At 42.9% G+C, this 13,457-nt stretch overlaps 1 long non-coding RNA gene across 1 annotated transcript; it reads left to right on the forward strand.

Moving 5' to 3' along the window:
• Positions 1-128: 128 nt before the first annotated feature.
• Positions 129-924, forward strand: LOC109144498. Its single transcript, XR_002045290.2, has 2 exons — positions 129-546; positions 653-924. It is a non-coding gene; the product is annotated as an uncharacterized LOC109144498 (long non-coding RNA).
• Positions 925-13,457: the final 12,533 nt, after the last annotated feature.

Below are 13,457 nucleotides of genomic sequence, written 5' to 3' on the forward strand. Positions count from 1 at the left end.
CGCGGCCGCCCGGGGGCGCGGTTCGCCGGGAGGAAGCGCCCGCGTGGGGGCCGGGCCAGTGGGGGCGGGGCGCCGTGGCACGAGGGGGCTCGGGGGCGGGGCCACGCGCGCGAGGGGCGCGGCCGCCGCTGGTCCCGCGCTGGGGCCGGGGCCCCTCACGGGAGCTCCGACCGCGGTCCGTGGCGGGAGCGCCCTGAGCGGCGGAGTGCGGCCGGGCTCCTGGGGACCCTGCCGGGCTGCTGGGGACCCTGCCGTGCTCCTGGGGACCCTGCCGGGCTGCTGGGAACCCTGCCGGGCTCCTGGGGACCCTGCCGTGCTAGGCCTGCCCAGGAGGCTGAGGCTGCCCTGCCCCAGGGGCTGGCGGGGCTTTCTCTGCTCTGTGCGTGGGAGCAAGTGAGGGGAATGGTTCCTGCAGCTCTCGCTGGAGGGATCTCGTCTTGCCGTGGCGACGTGTGTCCCGGTCTCACGTGGGCTGGCTAACGAAACAAACGTGATCCAGAAGAAAACCTCTTTGTCCTGACAGCTGCAGCCACTCCTCCTCCAGAAGTAATGCCAAAGTATTTGGTGCTTTGATCCTCGTTTTTTGAATAGGATAGTGACAGCAGAAGCAATAGTGTGAATTTGCTGTTTGTGCCTTTGTGTGATGTTCCAGATTTTAATTCCACGGATAACAAGGCGTTGAACAGCTTAATGCCATGACTTGAAGGGAGAGAGATTCCTGCAAAAATAACATGAGGCTCTTTTATTAATAAAAGGAACGAGCCGCTTTGTTCCTGATACCATGTCCCATATGGTAAGATTTAAAAAGATGGACTTTGATATCCTGTGGTTCTGCCATCTAACAGCTATTACTAAATAGAAGCTGTAAGAATTTTAATGCATTTGACCTTTGCTTCGTTGAAATAAACAAAACTGACACAGCTATCACTTGACTTTCCAGATTTTATCATGTAACAGTAAAAAAAGGAGAAGACTGGCAATGTGCTTCATTTTCAGATTTCACGGTATAAAGAATTTACCTATAGAGTTTTGATTTCATCTTCAAGGTAATCATAAGATGCCTGCTTTATCCGTGGGATACGCAGAAATAGCGGTGCTGGGGGATAAATATCTGTGCTCGGTCCCAAATGCACTGCCATGTTCTGGAATACTGGCCAGCTTAAGGAGTTCAGCTTGTTGCTCCCAAGGTCGGATCTTTTGCTGACACGAGCTGTTATGAGGAAATACAAAAGCAGGGGTTTGCCCCTCCTTTCCCTGGGGAGCTGCTTTTAAGCAGAGAATTTACTGCTGGTTCCTTTTACACTGAGAAACAACACTTGAGCACTTCCAGACCTTGACAGCATTGGGTGTGGTACCTCCCTTTGTACTGCTCTGTGCCGGGCAGCATTACTGACCTAACGATTAGCATCAGTGTATCGGAGATATCCAGGGATCTGCCTATAACACAGGCAGGCAGTTAACATGATGTCCAGATCAGGCTCAAGTGAGGGCTCAGCCATACTCGAATTCTGCAAGCAGCTTCAGTGGGATTTGACACTGAGGGTAACCTGTGATGCAGGGAACCTCTGTACTCCCTAAAGGACAGCATACCATAAAGCCAGTTTCTTTCATGAAGTTTTCACTACTTCAGACTGTAGTACAAGATGGACGGCTTGTGAGGGAACAGCAAGGGCCACCCGCTCCAAAAGGAATTTTGAGCCAGGAGCAGAGCATGATACCAAGGCAGGTGGGACCGGTCACCTTACCAATAAGAAGCTGGCATGCTGTGTGACAAAGTTCTAGATTTATTTTATTTAAAATGCTTTCAGGGTTAAATGTCATTTTATATGAGATAAGATGCTGTCCTCCTTTTTGATGAAAACCAGCTTTCGTGTGTACGTAGAACTGTAGAATGGCTTGGGTTAGAAAGACCCTACAAATCATCTAGTCTTGACACTTTCCACTAGATCAGGTTGCCCAGAGCCCCATCCAGCCTGGCCTTGAGCACTGCCAGAGTTGGGGCTTGGGGCATCCACAATTTCCCTGGGAAACCTGTTCCAATACCTCACCACTGTCACAGTAATGAATTTATTCCTAATGTCTAGCCTAAGTTTCCCTTCTTTCAGTTTTTCCTCATTATTCTTTGTCCTATCACTACAGTTCCTGATGAAGAATCCCTCTCCAGCTTCCCTGTAAGCCCCCTTCAGGTACCAGAAGGTTGCTAAGAGGTGTCCATGTAACCTCTTCTCCAGACTGAACAGCTTCAACTTTCTCAGCCTGACTTCATAGGAGATGTGCTCCAATCAACTTTATGGCCTCCTCTGGACTTGTTCCAACAGTTCCATGTCCATCTTACGTTGGGATACATATGCATACATGCACTGCCATGTGTAAGTAAACAAAGCCATGAAGAACAACAACAAAGAACAAACAAACACGAAGAACATGTTGTGATGAAAAAAACTTCCAAACATAAGAGGTACTAGATTTCAAGTCCAAGAAATCAGCATCTTTGAGGGATGGCAGAAAATACAGGGGCAGTAATCTCAGGGACAGAAATCTCTTACTCAAAATTTTGAGGTAAGGATCAGAAAGAAGAGTTAGCTCCTTGCGAACACTGAGAAATTAAATTCAAATCATTCAAATGAATAGGAAGTTTGTAACAGATTTAATACAAATGAAAGCATGCCTCTTCTAAGCACATTGTTATTCTCAAAGCACTCTACAAACACTAACAATTTAATGATATTTTATCCCTCAATTCACAAACTGAAGTTCAAATAAAAAATAGAAAAGGATTATCCTCTAAAGCTCATGGCAGGAAAACCATTGGCCTGGCACAAACAATATCATATCCATTGTGGTTTCAAAAACATATCAAATTACATTTTAAGCCATCAACTAATGCTGCTAAACAGGCTGGTGCAAGATAGATAGATATCCTGAAATGTTCAGTAAACATTGTTTGTTTAATCTAATAGTCTCTAATACATACTTGTGGTAGAGATCTTTCCATCAAGAAGCTGAAGTAATAAGCATATTGTACTGAAATGAGAAGATTAGCAAGGCCTGACTTTGCAGTGCAGATCCAGAATGACACACGGTAACGTTCAGCTCTTTATGCTAGCCCAGGAACGAAAGTTAAGATACTTACGGCATCCTTTTCTCTCAGGGCTGCATGTGCTTCTTTGGGCAGGAGGAAGGCTACTCAGTTACTTTGTCACTAATAATTTGTTATTTACTGTTTATAAACGGTAACAGTTCACTAGTGCTTTGGTTTTTTTTCTGATTCACAAAGTAAGACAAGATGTAGAAGTTCTGAATGTGAATATATGTGATATCTCATAATGTCACCAAAATAAGGTCTTCCACCCATTGTGTGAGAGGCCAGTCCACACACAGAATCAATTTATTTATGGTTCTGCACAGAAAGGGGTGCTGGGTGGGAAATCCACAAAGCCATCACTACAACTACCAAAACTTCTCGCTCTTTATACATTTTAGCAAACAAAGGCATTAATGTTCATTGGCTACAAGTTATTTCATTCTTTTATTAATTAGTATTCTTTTATGGTTAATGATTCCTTCACTTCTCATGCTAATTAGTCTGCATACCCAGTCTTTCTTTTCTTTTAATTTGTGGGTTTCTTGTGTCAGTGGTCGAAGATTTCCCCCACTGAAGTTACCTTTCACCCAATCAGAGCTGTTATCTGTTACCCAATCAGCACAGCTGCTGAGTTGGTTTTGTTAGTTTCTCCCTTATCTTGGGGGTGCTGCCAAATGTCCTAGTGGCCTGTAAATTCTGCATCCTTTGTGTCCATTATCAGTGGTACATCCTTCTCCCTAGGCTTTGTTAACCTCCCTCTAGGTCTGAGATCATTAAAGCATCTCAAGCTCTAAACTTTAACAAGGCAATTCTACCGACAAGTAATTTATCTTTCTAACACCTGGACATCAATTATGTCTCAATGATATGCACTTCGTATGGAATCTGCAGCCACGGTATGAATTTATGTGCAATTGCAGTCTTGTGTCTTTTCCCCTGAGCCTGCAACTAGTAACCCATCTCCACATGCCTTTTCTTCATTCAGATGAAGCAGTACTGCTTGCAAGGCCCCTCCTTTCTTTTCCTTTCCCATTGTCTTGCCTGTAGTGCCTCTGCCTTTTGTGGGCAATGTGTATGTGTTTGAGAAGATGGGGAAGATGAGAAAAACTGTGGGTCCTAGTAGGAATGTGAGTGAAAAGGGGAGGGTTGTGCTGGATAGAGAGAACCTCTCATACCAACTTGCAGTGCCACTTTTGCCCTGAAAGGAAAGCTGCCAAGAGAACCCTGCACTCTTCTCAGAGAGATCAGGAGGACTCCCTCTTCCCATGCCACATCACCTCACTTAAAAAGCATAGTGATGGTCTCTGAAAGATTTCATTCTATTATGACACCTAGCAGTACTATGATCTTTTTTCAGGCAGTAGTGTAGTGGGAGACTCAAATGCCTTTGGTCAGCTTTTGTGACAGATCCGGTGCCCTCTACTCACCTGGCGTGGATGACTGACAGGTACAAGCAGTGCTGCTGTCATGAGCAGAGCCAACAGTGCAGGTGAAGCAGCGAAATCAAACAGAAACCTGTGACTTGGGATCGGTAACAGCCTTTGTTCAGTGTATGTTGACTGAAGACGAGCTGGCATATTTGGCATGAAAGAAAGATTGCCCAGATGAGGCCCTAATTATGCATTTAGCAGACACTGTTTTTAAAACCACTTCTCTTGAGTGTGTCATCCATTTGTATTCAATGGATTAGAGAAATACAAACTAACTTGTCACAGCAGAGTGCAAAAATATCAATGACAAGTGCTCAGATGAGACTTTACTGGATTAGTGGAAATAGGACATCAAAGAATCAAATAGATGCTTAATTGGGACAGTAGTAAACCAGGGATTGCCAGCAGATTTAACTTTTTGAAGTGAACTGCATGAAGGTCTCAAGTATATTTCTAATGCAGTGGCAAGATACTTTCCAAATGGTAATGTTTCTGATTCTTTTCATCTTAACCCATCCCAGATATTTTTTTTTTTTAAAAGACAACCTCAGGGCTGTTCTTTGTTTATCCCAGAGCAGTCCTTTTTTTTTTTTCCATACAGCTACATACAGGAATTTAGACTGTGTTATGCCAGAAGGAGTGTCAGGACAAGTCATAGCACTGATGCTTACAAGAGATATGAACTTCAAGGAGAAAATGAGCTTATCACCACATTAGCCGGGGTGCCCTGCCATGTACATTAAGAAGATCAAAGGTTTATTTCCTTGTACTCCCATGAGCGATGGGAGAACTTACACTTCCTGTAATCAATATTCCAGTTTTGACTGGTACATTCTTAACTGCTGGTCTTCTCAGGAGCATGGTCTTACTGGGTGCCAGCAGCCTCTATTGAGCAAGGATGCCTTGTCCCACCAAGCTGTGCCAGAGCATGAGGGCAATTTGGTCTGAACGGTTTCCTTGTGTTTGAAGTATTTCCAGGATACTCTCTCCTCTACAGTTTACTAGAGGTCCTTCTGATTTTTTTTCATTGGAGAGTTGTTTTAATGTTTTGAATGGAGGCTTTCTCACTGCTTGTTTCTAGAATCCAAGTAACCTTTTCACATGGCTTTATTTCTCTGTTTAAAATAAAATTCTTCCCTTTTTTTTTTTTCTCAAGTTTTAGGCTTGTGCCTTCAGTGCTAATGAAAGGAAAACTCTTGTTTTCTTACCAAGATGTGACCTATGGCTTACAACATCCCCTGGCATCCCAAATTTTCTGTTCTTACAGATGCATCAGTTGCATTAAAACATTACAGGCAAAGGGAAGAGACACTAAAATGGATTTGTACTTTACTTGTTTATTCATGATGTAAGGTAGGTGTGGGTTTTTTTTCCCTTTTTGCATTAAAGATCAAGGTCCTCTTTGAATTTTTGGACCATGAAATAGTTTACAATTGAAGCCCCAAATGGCACTTTTCACTCTGTGTGTACTGTGTCATTTTTACTGCTTGTTCACCCAAGCAGTAATGCTTATCTGAAAGCAGCACATTTGTGCCAGGGAGCAGGAAGGGCAGGGCTGCCGCAGGAGGGACCCAGCTGTGGAGGAGACCCCATCCTGGCACGTGAATACCTTCTTGGGCAGGGTGCCTTCCCCCACATCTGAACGGAGCCAGGGTTGTGACAGGACCTGCTGATGATCCAGTGGTCACCAGAGGAGTTGAAGTGACAAGGAGCTGCAGTCCCTGGGCAACCAGAGGGAGTCCTGGGCAAGGGTGGTCAGGGCAGTGAAGCCTGTCCGTGTGCTCAGGACTCCAACAGTTTGGATGAGGGAAGTTCTTCCAGCGAGACAACACCTAATGTATTTGTTTTTGAAAGTGTACCTCCTGCATTCTCCCGAGCTGAATTTAATGCTGTTTAATTGTACTGTGGCTGTAATATAACTCCTCTGTACTCTAGTGGTCAGGCTCGGGACGTGACAGGCTGCTTTGTCCTGGCAGCCAGGATAGGACGTGCCTTCTGTCAGGCAGTGGTCCTTTCTCATGCCAGCACTTCCATTTTTGATTATTATGGAATGATTTATCGCCAGAGCCAGCCAAAGGCAGTAACTGTGACAAATGAAAACTCTGAAAACAATCTCCTTTCAGGAACAGATAAAGTAAACAAGACACAGAAAGCAGAGGATTCCCTGTATTGCTGTTTGGCTGACCTCAGCCAGTGGGTAATTCTGTCACAAGTGGTGTTACACAAAGTCATTAACATCTCCTGGCGCTGAATGTATTTCCCGGGCTTTGGTGCTGTTTGGAACCAATTCCAGACCTTTTCCTTCATTTAGATTTTCCACTCTGAAGAACAATAGATACTTAGGCTCTCTGCAATGTTTCTAATCCAACCCACTCCCCTGCCCTTTTGTTAAGGGAAAAAATAATATTTGATATGTCTTAAAGCCAGTTCAGTAACTACTGTAGCACGGGTTGTACCAACACCGCAGTAGAGCAGCTGAACGTAGCAAGCCCGTCTCTGAGGTATAAGGATTTGGGGTTGGTTTTGCCACCTGCTGGTAGCACAGACTCCTGCTCTCTGTGACCCATGGGAGCTTGCCAGGGGCTGGGCCTGTGGAGCCTGAACCTGCTGACAAATTTCTGCATACTGCAAAATGGCCTAGTCTTCCTCACCCGTGAGAGGGAAAAGCAAGCAACCCTAGCAAGGGAGATTTTTGTAGCAAGGTCATACTAAGCATAGGATTAAAAAAAAAAAAAAAATTAAGTGTACAGGGGAATTCATTGAAAAAAATGTAACCTCCTTGATTTTATTGCCTAAAGTTCTTGGGCATCAATTTGATGAACACTTAAACATGCATTCTTTTTAGTGAGTTTGAAATACCATAAGCTTAAAGAGACAACATAAAATAGGATATTGCCTTGTCTTCTTCCAGCATGTTCTGCCCTTCTGCATGTTCTAACAACCCCAGCCCCTGCCAAGAGCTGTCCTCTCCTCTTGAGAACTAGTCTTTTCTTGGGAGAAACCTAGCAGGAAAGATTATTTACACCTAAATAGCCCCACTTGGGGATGGCTCTCAGTGTTAATAATCCTCTTGCTAAGCAGGGGAATTCAGGCAGTGTGTGCTTAAGTGTCTGAACTTGTTTTAGCTCACAGTAGGTGAGTCTCTGCGCTGGAAACTGTATCAGAGAGTAGTAGAACTGTTGTGCAAAAATCCAAATGGATGGGTAAAACTGCTATCTTGTGTTACAGAGAACATCAGTCTCTCCACAACAAAGGTTCCATCAGGTCAGGGATTTGTTTTCAGCCAAATAATAAACGTTATCTGATCTTCCAGTAAAAATCTGTAAATGAGCTCTTTGAGTGTGGCTATTTGCAACATAAATTTATAACTTAGTATGTTTAAGTTTGTTTTTTTTTTAAGTAGGAACATACAGAGCAATGTAGGAACAGTGACCCCCAAGGACTGGGTTTATCTGAGTTTGTCTCTGTGAGCTTTACCCACAGCCAGACTGAGGTACAGAAAAGGAATGCAACACTAACAGTTCAGCAAAGTTTACACCACCTCACCTACCAATGAAGGGCTGCAGAACAGAACAGTTGGTATCAGCAATTCTGATTCACAACTTTTTACAGATTTCCCAGGGGGAACAAGGGGCATTCCTCAGGCCCTTCTACTTGAATAAGCCAATTAACTACTTCTTGTTCACAGGCCAAAAAAAAAAAAAAAAGAGAAGTAAAGATTGCTCTCATATAAGGAAAGCTCTTAGCAGGGCACAAATTTAAATTTTCAATAGCAGCACAAGAGGAAATGGCAAAACTGCCTTCACAGTCATGTTAAATTCTACCATTGTTTAAAGGAGCTCACAGCATCTATGCCCCAACAATAGTTCTATATATTATAAATGCAAATATAAATCATATAAGTATATATGATATAAATGATAGTTCTATATATATGTTTTTAAACAAATCACATATTTCCACTCCAAATGCTGCCAGGAAGAGGATGCCTTCAAGGAAACAATCTGTGAGTCATCCTCAGGAGACATACAACTGAGGCACCTCCTCTGGAACAAAGCCATGTACATCCATCCAAAATATCCAGTTATAAACAGTATTATGTTACTCCCATAATTGCCCAACGGCCTTAGAAGCAATCTGGTTTTTTTATGACAGTAAGAATTAATGTTGAGTTGTTGATGTTAAAAGCTAGAATAACATCACATGAAGATTAAAATGCCATTTCAGTGATAGTTTATTCTGGATTATGCTAAGAAGTATTAGCCTGTGATCATTTAAGACTCATAAAATTTTTACTCCTTGTTAAAAACTTATTTGAATGTCTGAATGTAAAAGATACTTTCTGAGGGTTAATGTGGAAACCTTAGGGCAGATGAAGAACTCATCTGTGGATTTGGCAGGTGAGATAACACAAACTTGTGTGGATTGTTCTTTTTTTCTGTGTACCTTTCTGTATTATGAAAATACTATTACAAAATAGATTTTCACAAATTCCCAGTGATACATGGGCTTAATGTTTGCTGTCTTTCTCAAACCCTTGGCTCTAGTTTTTAGTTCTCTCACTCTGAGAGATATGGAAGAACTAATGCAAGAAAAGAAAGAGGCAAGTATATGCTAGAGCCTGTTAGTTGCAGGTGTGGGATAGAGGATCTTACAAAATAGAAACAAGGGTACACTTTATTCAGAAGAAGAAAGATCCTTTTGTGGGACCTGATGCATCAACTGAAGGCATGTGGAATCCATCTGTGCAGTCAGCAGGCCCCTGTACAGTGGTAACGCTTTCTTGTTACTGCTGTTGTTCCATCCTACTACTGGAATGGATCCTGTTGGTCTCATCATTCCTGGGATAACATGCATGTGCCATATGGGGCTAGCACAAGAGGGAGCTGAACTTCATCCATTCTCCCAGGAATTGACAGGACCCAGGGCAAATAGGGCTGTAGAAGGAAACCCAGAAAACACTGGTTAGTTAGCAAAGTGAAGGCACTACACAGGCAAGTTCTGTCATTTCAGCATTTACTTGAAGAAAATGAAGTACCCAGTGCCTCAAATTCTTCTCTCTCCATTCACTCACGAAGCTGAGGTTTTTGGAGGTTTTCAGTAGGACAGAGGTGGAGGACCTTGAGAGCCTGGGAATAGCCTGGATGCTGAATGACTGCTGGAGGAGTAGGGATCATTGGTGTTAATAATGTAGGTGCTATTGGGAGAAACTGGCTTTGAGAAATCATCTTAGAATGACACTGATTTATTTGTCATGTTCATTTGACTGCACATTTGTTTTGTGGGTAGGAAGAAACTCGTTTTGAAAGAAACAATTAACAGTGATTAAAAGAAGTTGTTCTGCAGTCAGTTGCTTTCTGGAGCAATCACGAGGGTGGCTGGATTGCCATCTTTCACTGAGTCCTCCAGCAACAGGGGTACCTCTGTATTTCCCTACCTATAATATTTTATGCCTTTCCTCTTTAGTCTTCTTCCTCCTGGATTTTCTTGGACCTCCTTATTACCCATATTCATCAACCCTCTCTGTAATTTTCCCTTCTTTTTGCCTGAACTTCCTCACAGCTTTTGTTCACAACCTCGCAATTCTCTCGAAGTATGAGCCAAGAGTATGCAGCTAGGACATGCTGGACCTGATCCTTGGCACAGACAGCTGAACCCCTGGGGGCTGACAGAGGAGGTGACCAAGAGAGGGTTGAAAGACTCACTAGACAGGAGGTTACAGGATGCAGTAATCTGTCTGTATCCAAGCCCTGATGGTGCCAACTGAGTACGTGCTGCAGGGATGATGGGAATGGTAAGGCTGCTTTCAATAGTGTATTATTATCCCTTTATAAAATCATCTGAAATTCAAAGAAATTAATAAAAGTCTTTATGAGTATGTAAAAGTCATCGCCTGATACACACTGACCTACGACATCTCCCTTATTCAGTTGTGGCAGTGTCTCCCCAGTGCTACTGGGATATAATAGGGGCTTTACTGGTTTCCACTGGGCAGTGAGCAGGGCTACGACACAATCACTGACCCAGTTTTATCTGAAACAAACAACCCTTCTCTCTCCTCCCTGCAAACAACAAGATTGTAAGATCCAAGGCCAAATTCATGTTGTTGTGAACAGCTGCAAATCCACTGACGTCAGCAGAGCTGTATCCACTTAGTAAAACAGAGAGTCCAGCTCACGGTGGTTCTTTGGATGAATTTCAGTGGAACAACTGCATCTATCTATCTAAAATTCTCCTCAGTTTTTCTTTAGATGTACATGTTTTTTCCTGTCCTATGCAGTGCAGGAGTGTGCTGTCAAGCAGCTGCTCATGTAAGTGATCCTTGAAGCTCTCTGTGAAGCAAATTAAGAGTCTGGCTGGATGAACTGGCTACACCATGGACAAGTATGAGGTTGTAAGAGGAGAAATGAAACTTCTGATCTCAAGGGCCCAATAAACATGATATCCCACAATGCAGGAGCTTTGGAGCATAGCAGAGAGGTGCAGGCCCTGCATGGCCAGCAAGAAGCGTGACTATAATGTTCAAAGGGCTGCTCAAAATAGTCTTAATTTTACAAGTGGCAGTCACTATGGCTTGATCTTACCAAGTGTCTAAAAGCATTAGCCCCATTGACCTTGAGTTACACAAACCTAGAGTGAAGCAGAGAACCAGCACTGCAGAAGTTTGAGCTTCAGAGCAGTCACTGCTGATTGCAAGGACTTATTTTTTTCTGTTTTCTTAAGAAGAAGGGAAACTCCACATGGGAATGGAGAAGGTGCGTAATGATCTCCACTGGCTTCAGAACCAGCTTCCAGACCAACATTGCTGTGTTTGAATCACACTGGAGCAAGTTGTTTGACCTTTGGTACAAGAAATTACTTCCAATAGACTGTGTCTACATTAGATTAGATTAGATTGTGCTGATCCCATTCTCTAATCAGGGCAGCTGCATGGGAGTTGCACTCCAGTTCTTCCCACTGAAGTTGCATCTTTCTCAGGAGTTTGTATTCTCAGTGTTGAAATGAAAGATAAGCAAACAGGACCTTTCAGGGGAAACAAAAATATGGCTGCTTTTAGTTTAGTCAAAATGAGTTTCTGTATGGACATTTGTGTAAGTAAGAAACTCCAACAGTGCAAGAATGCTCACAGTTCTAACCTTCATTTAAGTTATACAGTGAAGTATTTACAGATTACTAAGGAGGACTTTCAGAGTCTGACGTGCATAATAAAACATCAGCAACGAGGGTCTATTGATGATGGTCTTTGTGCAGAGTCACATTTAGGCCGACCTTTGATCCAAGCAGTGTGAATGACAGCGGTTTGGGATGCTTACAATGGGTTACTGAAAAAAATGAGGGTATGTAATAAAGTTATTAGCACTGAGATGAAACAATGTGGTGAAAAATACAGATCTGAATCACCGAGGGAAAACACTTTATGTACAGGATGGATTCTGAGTGTCCCATCTTCATCTTACTTAGCCTGAGGCTGTGGGAAGAGCAAACAAAGAACATGTAATTGTTCCCACACAAGAACAGACAAGCCTACATTGAAAAGATGAGTGAAACTAGCAGGATTCAGGGACATTGCATGCAATCTCCAAGGAGAAACAAACTTCAGTCTGAGACCTTGAATATCAAAAGGAGTTGAAAGACTTATAAACCCTTCGAGAAGACACAAAAATTCCCTGTGGAGACAAACTGAAGGAGAGAGATTGCGAAGAGAATTTAAATATATCCGACTGTTGAGCGATGTTAGTTGTTTAGATTAAATAAGTTTTTTACAGAATGAGTCAATTAGAGTTATAATATTGTATGAATTAGTATGCTCTTTGCTTAGTTTTACTTTCTTAGCATGAGTAATTGGATTTGCTGAAGCCTTAGGCCACAAGCTGTGAACTTTCATCTATGCTTTTGGCTGGAATAAAATTTGCTTTCTCACTAATTTTCCTAGTAGCTAGTACAGTGGTGTGTTTTGGATTAAGTAAGAGAATAATATTGATAACACTCTGATGGTTTAGTTGTTGCTTATTAATGTTTTTCCTAGGTTTAGGACTTTTTTAGTTTTCCATGCTCTACTGGTGAGCAGGTGCACAAGAAGCAGAAACCAGAAGATAAAGAGGACACCTCTGGCAGCAGAAGATGCAACTCGAGGAGATAAGAACAGTTAATGGCCTGTCTGTGTGGAGATGAAGAAAGAATCCCATATGGTGTTAGAACAACCCAGACCACAGTTCACCATTGAACTAGAAAGTCATGTGCAGAGCACATGAGGCATGGCTGCATAAATCATAAGGGTATAATTGCCCAGGGATGTCTTTTTTGGCAGTCCCTCTCTGAAGACACCCAGATCGAGCTGACTCTGCTGCTGTATCACTCTATTAAATTATTTATTCTTAAAAAATCCAAAGCCTGAGACTCTGCTGTGGGAAACCTAGGGTTGAGCCCGAAGGAGAAGGAAACACACCCGAGAATGAATATGTGTGTGAACAAGGAGTCAAAAGGGATCATCCATTGGCTCACTGGAGCTGCCCTCTGTAAAGGAACTTCAGTCCTGTCAGTTAAAGTCTTGGGTCATGTGTGTGCAACTCCTTGAATGGTGTGAGAATGCTCAGGCATTCTCCCTTAACACAGCCTCCCCAGGCCAGGAGAATGGCAAGCCTGCCAGTTGTACATGTGGACAGTTTCACACTTTTAGAGATATTTTTATCTTTCATATGCAAGTAATAGACCATAGGATTTAAGCTGGCCATAGGATTTAAGCTGGCCACCTCTGTCATCTACACTGGAGACAACAGAAGCACAGTTATGTGTGAAGGACTAGTGGAGTCATAACTAATAGTCTGGAAGTGCAGACAGGACCCCAGCAGGAAGAAGAAGCATCATGACATTTCATCACACACACATTAAAAAGACGATAACTAGAGGCTTGGCATGTGGGAAGAAACTTGCTCACACTGGGG

The sequence above is a fragment of the Corvus cornix genome, chromosome 2, assembly GCF_000738735.6.
Source record: "Corvus cornix cornix isolate S_Up_H32 chromosome 2, ASM73873v5, whole genome shotgun sequence".
Classification (NCBI taxonomy): domain Eukaryota; kingdom Metazoa; phylum Chordata; class Aves; order Passeriformes; family Corvidae; genus Corvus; species Corvus cornix.